General features: G+C 39.9%; 1 non-coding gene across 1 annotated transcript; it reads right to left on the bottom strand.

Moving 5' to 3' along the window:
* Positions 1 to 4,992: 4,992 nt before the first annotated feature.
* On the bottom strand, positions 4,993 to 5,100 carry LOC112799375 (small nucleolar RNA R71). Its single transcript, XR_003200954.1, has one exon. It is a non-coding gene; the product is annotated as a small nucleolar RNA R71 (small nucleolar RNA).
* Between the last annotated feature and the right edge of the window lie 2,030 nt (positions 5,101 to 7,130).

The following is a 7,130-nucleotide window of genomic DNA, read 5'->3' as shown; positions in this document are numbered from 1 at the left end:
CGACAGATGATATCATCAGCCATAGGGCAGGCATACATCATTTGCATATGTTTGAATTGTTTGGGTTTGCCTATTTGTTTTGGACTTCTATATCATATATGCTATGTTACCTGATTACATGCTACTTGTTCTACTTGTACCTTATTTGTGTATTACTTGTCTGTATTGCTTGTGTTTGTACAACTGAGAGATCCCTCATGATGGTGTCGGTGGATGTTGGGGGCTGTTCTTGATGAGATGAATTGATAATGCGATTGCATAATGATGATGATTTTTGAATGAGATCATTTGAGCCCCCTGGGTAGACGCAGTGATGTGATTTCACTAGCTCCAGGCGAGGGTATGATGTATTGAAATAGAGTTGCTGAGGCAGAACAACTGGTAATGGTTTTGCTTATGATTCTGAGTCTGATTCGTGGAAGAATCAGCGAATTGGGAAACATGTGCAATATGAACTAGATTTAGTATCCCCTTACGTCAGATGCCTATTTATGGATTAGTGAGAATCTAGGCTGGATACTTGGTGAAAAGGAGTTTAGGATGCTTGGTGAGTTTTTATTGCAGTGCATTGTATTTATTTGGCACTTTTACCGTACTGGGAACCCATGGGCCCGGGGTTCTCATTCCGTATATATCTCTTGTTTTTCAGATACAGGTTCAGGTGCTCAGAAGTGAGCTGCGGTTCGTCTGAGAGACGGCGAAGATATTTATTTTCTCTATTTTGTGTTTTGCTTAGAATCTCTCCACCTTTGTTTTGAAAAGATTATATTACGTGTTGAACTCTTTTGGAACTTGCCTATAGAGGCTCTTATGATTCCTTTGGGAGAGATTAGGATGTACTGTTGTCAGCTACTTTCATACTGTACCCTAGCCGGCCTAAACTTCGCGGGTCGCGACTAGTGGCTATTACTTATGTTATATATATCTATCCGTTATCTATCTCTTAATCTCCTTTATGCCTTGTCCGTTTATCACTTTCGGCTTCACAGTTTAACTTTTCGTTGTCGAAACGTGAGTGATACGTCTTCGCGATTTTATTTCTACTCTTTTCAGGCTTCTCGATTAATACTCCCTTCGAAATTAACTATATTTATATATTAAAAATCCACCTGAGAGTCGTACCACCGTAATATCATTGACTTATGACTCGAGCATAAGGATTTGAATATTAGGGTGTTACATCTTTCAGTTGGGTATTGATGAGCGGATAATTTGTACGCTTTTTGGCATTGTTTTTAGTATGTTTTTGATATGATACAGTTAGTTTTTAGTATATTTTTATTAGTTTTTAGTTAAAATTTACTTTTCTGGACTTTACTATGAGTTTGTGTGTTTTTCTGTGATTTCAGGTATTTTCTGGCTGAAATTGAGGGACCTTAGCAAAAATCTGATTCAGAGACTAAAAAGGACTGCAGATGCTGTTGGATTCCGACCTCCCTGCACTCAAAGTGGATTTTCTGGAGCTACAGAAGCCCAATTGGTGCGCTCTCAACGGCGTTGGAAAGTAGACATCCTGGGCTTTCCAGCAATATATGATAGTCTATACTTTGCCCAAGATTTGATGGCCCAAACCGGCGTTCAAAGTCACCCTCATGAATTCCAGCGTTAAACGCTGGAACTGGCACCAAAATGGGAGTTAAACGCCCAAACTGGCACTAAAGCTGGCGTTTAACTCCAAGAAGAGTCTCTACACGAAAATGCTTCATTGCTCAGCCCAAGCACACACCAAGTGGGCCCGGAAGTGGATTTTTATGTCATTTACTCATTTCTGTAAACCTTAGGCTACTAGTTTTCTATAAATAGGACCTTTTACTATTGTATTTTCATCTTTTGATCATTTTAGATCTCTAGATCATCTTTGAACATATAGTTCTTAGATCATTGGGAGGCTGGCCATTCGGCCATGCCTAGACCTTATACTTATGTATTTTCAACGGTGGAGTTTCTACACACCATAGATTAAGGTGTGGAGCTCTGCTGTACCTCGAGTATTAATGCAATTACTATTGTTCTTCCATTCAATTCCGCTTGTTCTTGTTCTAAGATATCACTTGTTCTTCAACTTGATGAATGTGATGATCCGTGACACTCATCATCATTCTCACCTATGAACGTGTGACTGACAACCACCTCCGTTCTACCTTCGATTGGGTGAATATCTCTTGGATTCCTGATTGCACGATGCATGGTTGATCGCCTGACAACCGAGTGCTCGCCTGACAACCGAGCCAACCATTCCGTGAGATCAGAGTCTTCGTGGTATAGGCAAGAACTGATGGCGGCATTCAAGAGAATCCGGAAGGTTTAACCTTGTCTGTGGTATTCTGAGTAGGATTCAATGATTGAATGACTGTGACGTGCTTCAAACTCCTAGCAGGCGGGGCGTTAGTGACAGACGCAAAAGAATCGATGGATTCTATTCCGGCCTGACCGAGAACCGACAGCTGATTACCCCATGCTGTGACAGAGCATAGGCAACGTTTTCACTGAGAGGATGGGAGGTAGCCATTGACAACGGTGAAACCCTACATAAGCTTGCCATGGAAAGGAATAAGAAGGATTGGATGAAGACAGTAGGAAAGCAGAGAGACGGAAGGGAAGGCATCTTCATGCGCTTATCTGAAGTTCCTACCAATGAATTACATAAGTATCTCTATCTTTATCTTTATGTTTTATGCATTCATCACCATATCCATTTGAGTTTGCCTGACTAAGATTTACAAGATGACCATAGCTTGCTTCATACTAACAATCTCCGTGGGATCGACCCTTACTCGCGTAAGGTTTATTACTTGGACGACCCAGTGCACTTGCTGGTTAGTTGTGCGAAGTTGTGTTAATGCCATGGTATTGAACACCAAGTTTTTGGGGTTCATGACCGAGGATTATGAGAGTTGTGAAAAGTATTGTTCACAATTTCGCGCACCAAGTTTTTGGCGCCGTTGCCGGGGATTGTTCGAGTTTGGACAACTGACGGTTCATCTTGTTGCTTAGATTAGGTATTTTTTTTTCTTCAGAGTTCTTAAGAATGAATTCTAGTGTTTCAAGGTGATGTTCTTATCATCACCAAAGCTGATTGATCTTCATCAATTTAGCTCTTGAATGCAATGTTCTGCTGAAGCTTGGCTGACCATGTCTAATTCCTTTAGACTGAAGCTTTAGACTAACATTGCATGATTCCTGGAATTCTCATTAAGAATTTTGATATCTTTTTCCACTTAATTTTCGAAAAACACAAAAAAAAAATTACAAAATCATAAAATCCAAAAATATTTCTTGTTTGAGTCTAGCGTCTCATCTTAAGTTTGGTGTCAATTGCATGCATTCATTCATGTGTCTTAAGGATCTTCAAGTAATTCTTGATGATTTTCGTGCTCTGATCTTTGAATTCTATTGACTTGAGTGTTTTGTGTGTCTCATATGCATTCTCATTTTGTTAGTGTCAGTAGTGTACAAACTGCTAAGTTTGGCGTCATGCATGCATTGTTATTTGATTTTAGTTGCATTTTGATTTATCCTTATTATTAAAAATCCAAAAATATTTTTAATTTGTGTCTTTTCAAGTCAATAATACAGAAAATTGAAGATTCAGAACATACAGCAGAGGAATTGCACAGAAAAAGCTGGGCGTTCAAAACGCCCAGTGAAGAAGGACAGACTGGCGTTTAAACGCCAGCCAGGGTACCTGGTTAGGCGTTTAACGCCCAAAAGGGTAGCATTTTGGGCGTTAAACGCCAGAATGTGCACCATTCTGGGCGTTTAACGCCAGGATGGCTAAAGGGGGAAGATTTTGTTTTCAAATCAAATTTTTTTTAGTTTTCAAAATCTTTTCAAAATCAAATCTTTTTCAAATCAATTTTTCAATCAAATCTTTTTCAAAATCAATTTCTTTCTATTTTCAAAGATACTTGCTACCAATTAATGATTTGATTCAACATTTCAAGAATGTTGCCTTTTCTGTTGAGAAAGGTTTAATGTTTGAATCATATCTTTTCTTGTTAGTCAAGTTTTTAATTTTCAAAATCAAATCTTTTTAAAATGTTTTTCAAATCATATCTTCTCAATCACATTTTTTTTAAAACCAATCATATCTTCTTAACCACATCTTTTTCAAAATAGTTTTCAATCAAATCTTTTTGATTTCTAATTTCAAAATCTTTTTCAAAAATCACTTGATTTCTTTTCAACTTTCATTTTTCGAAAATTAAGTAATGTTTTTCAAAAATATTTTCAAAATCCTCCACTTAATTTTCGAAAATTACTTCCCTCCTTCTCACATCCTTCTATTTATGGACTAATACTATTCCTTAATGTAAAATTCGAACTCCATCTCCTTTGATAAGTTCGAATTTTCTACTTCTGTCTTCTACCCTTCTTTTCCTCTGACACCTAAAGGAATCTCTATACTGTGACATAGAGGATTTCACATTTTCTTGTTCCCTTCTCTTTCTTATGAGCAGGAGCAAAGACAAAAGCATTCTTGTTGAGCCTGATCCTGAACCTGAAAGGACCTTGAAGAGAAAGCTAAGAGAAGCCAAAGCACAACTCTCTTTAGAGGACCTGACCGAATTCTTCAAAGAAGAAGAACACATGGCAGCCGAAAACAACAATGCCAACAATGCAAGGAAGGTGCTGGGTGACTTTACTGCACCTACTCCCGACTTCTATGGGAGAAGCATCTCTATCCCTGCCATTGGAGCAAACAACTTTGAGCTTAAGCCTCAATTAGTTTCTCTAATGCAACAGAATTGCAAGTTCCATGGACTTCCATTGGAAGATCCTCATCAGTTTTTAGCTGAATTCTTGCAAATCTGTGACACTGTCAAGACTAATGGGGTTGACCCTGAGGTCTACAGACTTATGCTATTCCCTTTTGCTGTAAGAGACAGAGCTAGAACATGGTTGGACTCTCAACCTAAAGAAAGCCTGGACTCTTGGGAAAAGCTAGTCAATGCCTTCTTGGCAAAGTTCTTTCCACCTCAAAAATTGAGTAAGCTTAGAGTGGAAGTCCAAACCTTCAGACAGAAGGAAGGAGAATCCCTCTATGAAGCTTGGGAAAGATACAAACAATTAATCAGAAAGTGTCCTTCTGATATGCTTTCTGAATGGAGCATCATAGGTATTTTCTATGATGGTCTCTCTGAACTGTCCAAGATGTCTTTGGACAGTTCTGCTGGAGGATCTCTTCATCTGAAGAAGACGCCTACTGAAGCTCAAGAACTGATTGAAATGGTTGCAAATAACCAATTCATGTACACTTCTGAAAGGAATCCCGTGAACAATGGGACTAGTCAGAAGAAAGGAGTTCTTGAGATTGACACTCTGAACGCCATATTGGCTCAGAATAAAATATTGACCCAACAAGTCAATATGATTTCTCAAAGTCTGTCTGGAATGCAAAATGCACCAAGCAGCACTAAGGAAGCTTCATCTGAGGAAGAAGCTTATGATCCTGAGAACCCTTCAATGGAAGAGGTGAATTACATGGGAGAACCCTATGGAAACACCTATAATCCTTCATGGAGGAATCACCCAAATCTTTCATGGAAGGATCAACAGAGACCTCAACTAGGTTTCAACAATAATAATGGTGGAAGAAACAGGTTTAGCAATAGCAAGCCTTTTCCATCATCTTCTCAGCAACAGACAGAGAGCTCTAAGCAGAATACCTCTGACTTAGCAACCATGGTCTCTGATCTAATCAAAACCACTCAAAGTTTCATGACTGAAACAAGGTCTTCCATCAGAAATTTGGAAGGACAAATGGGTCAGCTGAGCAAGAAAATTACTGAACTCCCTCCTAGTACTCTTCCAAGCAATACTGAAGAAAATCCAAAAGGAGAGTGCAAGGCCATCAACATGGCCGAAATTTGGGATGAAGAAGAGGCAGTGAACGCCACTGAGGAAAGCCTCACTGGGCGTCCACTGACCTCCAATGAGTTCCCCAATGAGGAACCATGGGAATCTGAGGCTCAAAATGAGACCATAGAGATTCCATTGGACTTACTTCTGCCATTCATGAGCTCTGATGAGTATTCTTCCTCTGAAGAGGATGAGTATGTCACTGAAGAGCAAGTTGCTAAATACCTTGGAGCAATCATGAAGTTGAATGACAAGTTATTTGGAAATGAGATTTGGGAGGATGAACCCCCTTTTGCTCACCAAAGAACTGGATGACTTGTCTAGGCAGAAACTGCCTCAAAAGAGGCAGGATCCTGGGAAGTTTTCAATACCTTGTACCATAGGCACCATGACCTTCAAGAAGGCCTTGTGTGACTTAGGGTCAAGTGTAAACCTCATGCCTCTCTCTGTAATGGAGAAGCTAGGGATCTTTGAGGTGCAAGCTGCAAAAATCTCACTAGAGATGGCAGACAATTCAAGAAAACAAGCCTATGGACTTGTAGAGGATGTTCTGGTTAAAGTTGAAGACCATTACATCCCTACTGATTTCATAGTCCTAGAGACTGGGAAGTGCATGGATGAATCCATCATCCTTGGCAAACCCTTCCTAGCCACAGCAAAGGCTGTGATTGATGTTGATAGAGGAGAATTGATCATTCAAGTGAATGAAGAATCCTTGGTGTTTAAGGCCCAAGGATATCCTTGTGTCATCATGGAGAGGAAGCATGAAGAGCTTCTCTCAAAACAGAGCCAAACAGAGCCCCCACAGTCAAACTCTAAGTTTGGTGTTGGGAGGCCACAACCAAACTCTAAGTTTGGTGTTGAACCCCCACATTCAAACTCTAAGTTTGGTGTTGGGAGGTTCCAACATGGCTCTGAGTATCTGTGAGGCTCCGTGAGAGTCCTCTGTCAAGCTACTGACATTAAAGAAGCGCTTGTTGGGAGGCAACCCAATGTTATATTTTATCTATTTTCTTTTGTTATTTTATGTTTTTTGTAGGTTGATGATCATGAGAAGTCACAAAATCAATGGAAAAAGCAAAAACAGAATGAAAAACAGGAAGAAAAACAGCATACCCTGGAGGACGCACCTACTGGCGTTTAAACGCCAGTGAGGTTAGCTGTTGGGCGTTTAACGCCCAGTCTGGCACCATTCTGGGCGTTTAACGCCAGAAAGGGGCACCAGACTGGCGTTAAACGCCAGAGAAGGGCAAGAAGCTGGCGTTAAA

This window comes from Arachis hypogaea, chromosome 4, assembly GCF_003086295.3.
Source record: "Arachis hypogaea cultivar Tifrunner chromosome 4, arahy.Tifrunner.gnm2.J5K5, whole genome shotgun sequence".
NCBI lineage: Eukaryota > Viridiplantae > Streptophyta > Magnoliopsida > Fabales > Fabaceae > Arachis > Arachis hypogaea.
This window is presented reverse-complemented; position numbering and strand designations above follow the sequence as displayed.